The 7,300-nt window shown below is 40.8% G+C and overlaps 1 long non-coding RNA gene across 1 annotated transcript; it reads right to left on the reverse strand.

Moving 5' to 3' along the window:
• Positions 1-5,572: 5,572 nt before the first annotated feature.
• On the reverse strand, positions 5,573-6,988 carry LOC306917089. The gene is made up of 3 exons (XR_013789113.1): positions 6,910-6,988; positions 5,968-6,067; positions 5,573-5,656 (listed from the first exon to the last, which is right to left on the reverse strand). It is a non-coding gene; the product is annotated as an uncharacterized lncRNA (long non-coding RNA).
• Between the last annotated feature and the right edge of the window lie 312 nt (positions 6,989-7,300).

Here is a 7,300-nt window from a genome sequence, read left to right on the forward strand (position 1 = left end):
TGGCATGAAAAAAATCACACCCGTGTGAACTGAGTGGTGTAAGGTATTATATAGCCTGATCAGCTGTGGTCTGACGTAATGTCTGACGTAATGAAATCACACCCGTGTGAACTGAGTGACCATAGCAACCATGCTCATTTTTTTGGTAGGAACAAACACGTGGACACGTGGACACGTAAACTAACAAAGCCAGTTGTTGGAGTGGTTTACACCACTCAAAAATGAGTGGCAAATCGAGTGACAAAAATTACAAAATTGCCGTGTGATCCGGTCGGGAGCGAATGATATCGTTACGTCATGGTGTAGTCATTGTTTTGTAGTCATCAGGATGATATCGCTACATCATGTTGTAGTAATTGTTTTGTAGTCATCAGGATGATATCGTTACGTCATGTTGTCGTCATTGTTATGTAGTCATCAGGATGATATCGCTACATCATGTTGTAGTAATTGTTTTGTAGTCATCAGGATGATATCGTTACGTCATGTTGTAGTCATTGTTTTGTAGTCATCAGGATGATATCGCTACATCATGTTGTAGTAATTGTTTTGTAGTCATCAGGATGATATCGTTACGTCATGTTGTCGTCATTGTTTTGTAGTCATCATGATGATATCGCTACATCATGTTGTAGTAATTGTTTTGTAGTCATCAGGATGATATCGTTACGTCATGTTGTAGTCATTGCTTTGTAGTCATCAGGATGATATCGCTACATCATGTTGTAGTAATTGTTTTGTAGTCATCAGGATGATATCGTTACGTCATGTTGTAGTCATTGTTTTGTAGTCATCAGGATGATATCGCTACATCATGTTGTAGTAATTGTTTTGTAGTCATCAGGATGATATCGTTACGTCATGTTGTCGTCATTGTTTTGTAGTCATCATGATGATATCGCTACATCATGTTGTAGTAATTGTTTTGTAGTCATCAGGATGATATCGTTACGTCATGTTGTAGTCATTGTTTTGTAGTCATCAGGATGATATCGTTACGTCATGTTGTAGTCATTGCTTTGTAGCCGTCAGGATGATATCGTTACGTCATGTTGTAGTCATTGCTTTGTAGTCATCAGGATGATATCGTTATGTCATGTTGTAGTCATTGCTTTGTAGTCATCAGGATGATATAGTTATGTCATGTTGTAGTCATTGCTTTGTTGTCATCAGGATGATATCGTTACGTCATGTTGTAGTCAGTTGCTTTGTAGTCAAATACAGATTTTGTAGTCAATTTTAATGGGAAATTCTCTTCCGGGCTGCTATAGGGTTTAGGATTTAAACCCTATATATATATATATATATATACTACCTAAAATTATACAGTATATGGCACCTGTGAATATGAGCCGTGTGCGCGCACGTGTGCATATGCGTGTGCGCGCACGCGTGCATGTGCACGCACGCTCATCTCGCCAACTCTCTCTCTCTCTCTCTCCGCCTTTAATGTGCTCATATTTCAGTGTGAGCGAGTGCTGCCCTGCTCTCCATGCGTGTGTGCGCGTGCGTGTGTGCGTGACTTGTTAAAAGGGTGAGCGAGTGGTAATTGTCCCCCAGCGCACCGGTCTGAAAGGCCGAGTCAGAGTTTTAAAGAGAAAGCCAGTGTATTTCACCGTCCTCGTCTGCAGCGCTGGATGAAGAGGGCCCTTGTGAGTCAACCCGAGAGCTTTAACCCCTTCTGAACGGGAACACCCTTTTGGTGTCTTAAAAGCATAATGTTATGCTTTAGCTATTGAAAAATAGCAGATCTACAAGCTCATAGCGCGGCACCAATATTTTTTGCTATTTTTGCTTTTCTGCTATTTTTCAATATTTTTCAAATTTATTTTTTGAAAAATCGTGAAAACAAGACATTTGTAGAATCTTTTCTCAGGTCTAAATGGGTTAAAAGGGCCCGTTGGAGGAGGGACCCGCCATCTCTGGTCCTCTCTCTCTCTCTCTCTCTCTCTCTCTCTGTTGTCCCGGGCAGCTAACGGCTGGCTGCCTGTCCTCAAACCGAGCGACCGACCGCGGTGGGCCATGCATGAGAGAGAGAGAGAGAGAGAGAGAGAGAGAGAGGGGAATGGTGGAGTGCTCTCAACACCTTCCCTGCTCTCTCTCGCTCCCACTCTCTCCACCATGAAAGCCCAGGTAATGTCCCCTGTTCAACCCCATGAAATACCACTAACCTTGGTTAAGAGAGAGAGAGAGAGAGTGTGTGTGTGTGTGTGTGTGTGTGTGTGTGTGTGTGTGTGTGTGTGTGTGTGTGCGTGTGCGTTTGTGCGGCGTGCGAGAGAGAGAGAGAGAGAGATTGAATTGAGAGAGAGAGACAGAGACGGTGTGACACAGGCATGTATGTCAGAGTTCACAAGTCCGTTCTGTCATGGCTATATATCTTTGTTTCCGACGGAACCATCTGCACATGATGATACAACTCGGGTTCCGTCGCTACAGAACCACCGTTGTCACCCGGAAGGTGTCAAAACCAAAAACACTAACTATTGTGGCCGGAAAACGTGCAAATGAAGAGAAAGTTATTTGATTGTTGTCAGCCAGTGCTGCCTGCGGGCCATGCGTGTGCAAAGTATATTGAACCACCAATATCATGCACACACATTCAAACGCACGCACGAAAAGTGTTTGTTTCGTATTTTACAGATCAAATTGTGAACAGTGTGGACTCAACCCTCCAGTGTGTGCTATAGAGTGATGGCGGTGGCAGATATACAAAACCCTACGGGAAAAAAGGTTCTATAGCCTATCTATATATATTTTTGTTCACTTTACTGTGAGTTGAGGTTGCGACAAAACTTACTCAATATCTCACGAAAATATGCAAAGCATAGACAGTAAAGATTAGGACGTGGAAAGGGAACAGTGATGAATGAGAGATGAGGGGAAGTGTGATTATTGTCAGTCTCCCGTTAGACTATGCCTCTCTCTACTCCACTGGTTCCCAAAGTGGGGTCTGGGGACCCCCAGGGGTCCTTGAGGGAATTCCAGAGGGGTCCCTAGCTTAAGTGATACACTGTTAAATAATTTGCTGTGAAGTCACAGTAAATTACTGGCTAATAATTGCCGTACTTTCACAGTAAGTTTCACAGTAATTATCTCACAGTAAATTACTGTAATTTCACATCTGTGAAATTACTGTAATTTACTGTGATTTACCAGTATGTAGTACAGTTATTTACTGTATATATTATTACCATTACTGTGAAAGTAATGTAATTTACTGTGATTTACCAGTATGTAGTACAGTTATTTACTGTATATATTATTACCATTACTGTGAAAGTAATGTCATTTACTGTGATTTACCAGTATGTAGTACAGTTATTTACTGTATATATTATTACCATTACTGTGAAAGTAATGTCATTTACTGTGATTTACCAGTATGTAGTACGGTTATTTACTGTATATATTATTACCATTACTGTGAAAGTAATGCAATTTACTGTGATTTACCAGTATGTAGTACAGTTATATACTGTATATATTATTACCATTACTGTGAAAGTAATGTAATTTACTGTAAATTGACATTATATCTAATACAGTAAAGTATTGTAAAATTAAATTTTTAACTGTGATTTTACCATACATACACAAACATGCTTTGCGGATCTGCTAAAAGAAAAACAAAACTTTATTAATTTAAACTTTTTATTAACAATTAAAGTGCAACGTGCAACATTTCAAATGGACAAAGAACAACCACATCAGTCTCACATAAAGCCCTGCTATACTCAGTGGAGATTTTTGAGTGGTGCAACCACTCCCTTACGGAGCTATGTGTGTGGGTGGGTAGTACAGTACAGTAGAGGGACCGCCACATGGTAACTCTGTCATTTCTCGGGGCGGCGCGCCCGGAACCGGCCCGGCCCCCAGGGCGCGTTCCTGGGGGTCTGGAACTCCCCCCCCCCCCCACCCCCCGGGAACCCCCACACGGAGTTGCACCACTCACTTCACACGAGTGTCTACAAACACTCCTGGAGTTTGGATTACACCAGACCAGCATAGGCCCTACTGCAGTATGAAAACTGGTCGTCATTGACTTCAGTAATTTAGGAGGAGGCTGCAATACAGTTTTCCTGTGAAGTTCCAGCAGTTTTTGTGGACTATAAATCACCTGACCTTGAATCAGCAATTCAGCATGGTGTTAAGTAGATACTACATTTTGAGTTTTGGCTGAACTGTTTCTTTAAATGGAGTAAAAAAACTAACAAAAACACTTTACCACCATTAGTAATAGTGACACACACACGCGCGCACACACATGCATGTACGCGCACACATGCACACACAAATCATAGGCAATTTTACATATCCAGATAAGAATGGCTGGTGGAGTTAGACAAACGAGAGTAGGGCATCAACATCCATTCAAAGTCCACAGGTTTTCTCAAAATGGTATGAGTGCGTCTCATATTGGGGTCCTGAATACCATCATTATCAACCATTCAAAGTCCACAAGTTTTCACATGCTCACGTATGGGTTGAATGGGTTGATACTCCACGCTTCTTCGATTTGGAGCCTCTCTCAGGGTTAATGCCCAAGAAGCACCTGTAAACAATAAGGCAAGACAACAACTTTTAGTTTTACATAGTTTTATATATTGCATCATTTATACAAGGCACATGCAGTGGTGTAAACCCTACACCACAGAAAGAAAGTAGTACTGAAATCTAAGCAACATTGATACAAGTATACAAGTATCAATGTTGCAAGCAATCCAGTACAATGTTAATTTCAGTGTTACAATACCTTTGGAAAACTCCAGAGTGCACGTGCCATCCTCAGGATACTGCAGATGGAAGTTGTAGCAGCTCGCGAAAACCGCAGATATCCCATTGATGATCCCATTGTGTGGTCCCATCACCACTTGTTCTTCAATAGACAGCATCCAGGCCCTAGGCTGCATCATATCACCTAAACAGTGGGTACACAATGGGTACCCATTATGTGATATTGTAAAGAGGTGAAATGCTAAATGAACAAGAGCAGAATTTAAATGATCAGCAACATGTGAGTTGATACTGTGATAAAATCCAGATCAACAGTAGGCCTACCTTGGACAATCAAGCAGGATCAAGCAGTGGGTGCTCAGTAATTTCTCTGTCCTCGGCACATCAGCAGCTGTGGCACATGCCTGTAAATTAAGACATAACTGTAACATACTGTATATCTGTGGTAGTATAGATTCAACATAGTGCGTAAAAGACAGTCCACTGGAATCATAGGGAACATTGTCAACATGTGAATGAATGTGATTTAGTGTAAACGTGAACTATAGTCTAGTGCAGCCACAGGTTTAAACTTAAACCTTACACTTACTTGTGAGGGTTGGAGAGGCGACAGCAACAGTCCTACACGTAAGCAGGTGCAACAAATGATGAATACTAGATAGAGAGGGGAAGAGGTAGATGAAGTATACTTGCTCTAGAAAAAAAAAAATCAGTTTGTCAAGCAAAATTATTAAATGGTGTAACTTGTACCATTCTGCTATTATAGACCAACTTTCCATCGCCACCCACTAATGCTCAGATGAAGATAAAAATACCAGCAATTTTAGATACTGGATTGGTCCACACCAAGCTCTTCAAACCCTTCCAGCAGGGAAGCCAGGGTTTCAACAGAAACTGCCTCCTTTATGTCTTGATTCATTATCTGAAAGAACGGAGAATGTCAAACATGAATCAATTACTACAGCACACAGTATTCCCCCCAACAAAAACATAATAGAAAGAAAACAACAACATAGTATGTCACAAAATCTGTAATAATCTTAAAGGATAGGGTGGGTATTTTTAATGCATTGCTTAGTCAGAAAATCCCATGGAAATAACAAAATCAATAATGCGTTTGCTCTACTCTCGTTAATTTCTGACTTCCCACGTACTGTTTTTAGCCATCAACCCAGAAGTATTTGGTTCCTATTGTAAGCTAGAAACCTTGAAATACACACGGAGGAGACATACACAGTCATTGAAGAGATGGAAGTGAGGGATGAAGGGAGTGGTGTCGCCGTTGTCAATTCGTCAGCGGTTGGAGAGTCGTCCGAGCAAGCCGTGGTGCTTCCTACAGTGAAAAAGAAAACTGTTAAGAGAGCTGCTGGTTGTACCTAGCCGCAATTTGCAACACTAGATGCATTTATAAGGGGATTAATCTATTAATCTGGAGTTGCAATACCATCCAATGACAGCCAATTGATCCAAATCGAATTTCCATTCTGCTTGTATTAAACAACGTTAAACTCACAAACATTGCAGCTGTAGGGCAAGCTTGAATTATCCTCTTTCTATCTGCAAAGTGAGTGTTTCATAAAAATCCACCATAGAACCTGTTATGAGCTACTTTCTGCTAAGAAATTCTGTGCCGTGATATTTTTTTCTAAGTGTTGGAGTTTGGAAGCACTCGTTTTTATTAAGGGGTTGTGCTGCTTCTTCCTGCATTATGTGCAAATTCGAAACAGGTGGTACGCAGGGCCGTTCAATGCCTTCGACGAGAGCTTACAAACTCCAACCCTTCAAAAAATATAATATATTCACCTGCACCGAATTTCTTGATCTTTATGAAACAAACGCTTTGCAGATTGATCACTCAAGCTTTCCCGACAACTGCCATGTTGGTGAGTTTAAGCAGACCGGAAATTCAATTTGGATCAATGGGCAGTCATTGGAGGGTATTGCAAATCTAGATTCATAAAATTTAAAACAAATACAAATAAATCTAGTGTTGCAAATTGCAGCTAGGTTGAACCACCTCAGTGACAATGTCCAAGAGAGCTCGCTGATACCAAACTTTCTCCAGGACCTCTAAAACCTCAAACCTCAATCAATTTGTCAATCACATTAGATCTACTTTGTATTATTCTATGCCAAATTTGATTTAGCCCATGATGTGTTATTTAGCCTACTTACAATGAACATTATTTTTTGCGACCCAAGTAAAATCTCCTCCGGAGTCAATTTGTTTGCGGTTGGGGAGTTCTCCAAGCAAGTGCCACCTACAGTGAAAACACACACACACACACACACACACACACACACACACACACACACACACACACACACACACACACACACACACACACACACACACACACACACACACACACACACAATTATGAAATGTAGCCTAGTTAGCCATTTTAATAGCTATGAATGAAAAATGTGTTAATAAAAATGTATGAACTTCACATGACTTCATAACTTCATAACTTCATCTTCACAGTCACTTCACTGCTTTTCCCTCTCAAAATGGATGTAATTTTGCGCCCAATCCCACAATGCAGCACTTTAAAGTAATTTA

The sequence above is a fragment of the Electrona antarctica genome (genome assembly GCF_951216825.1).
Source record: "Electrona antarctica genome assembly, chromosome: 24".
Lineage (NCBI taxonomy): Eukaryota > Metazoa > Chordata > Actinopteri > Myctophiformes > Myctophidae > Electrona > Electrona antarctica.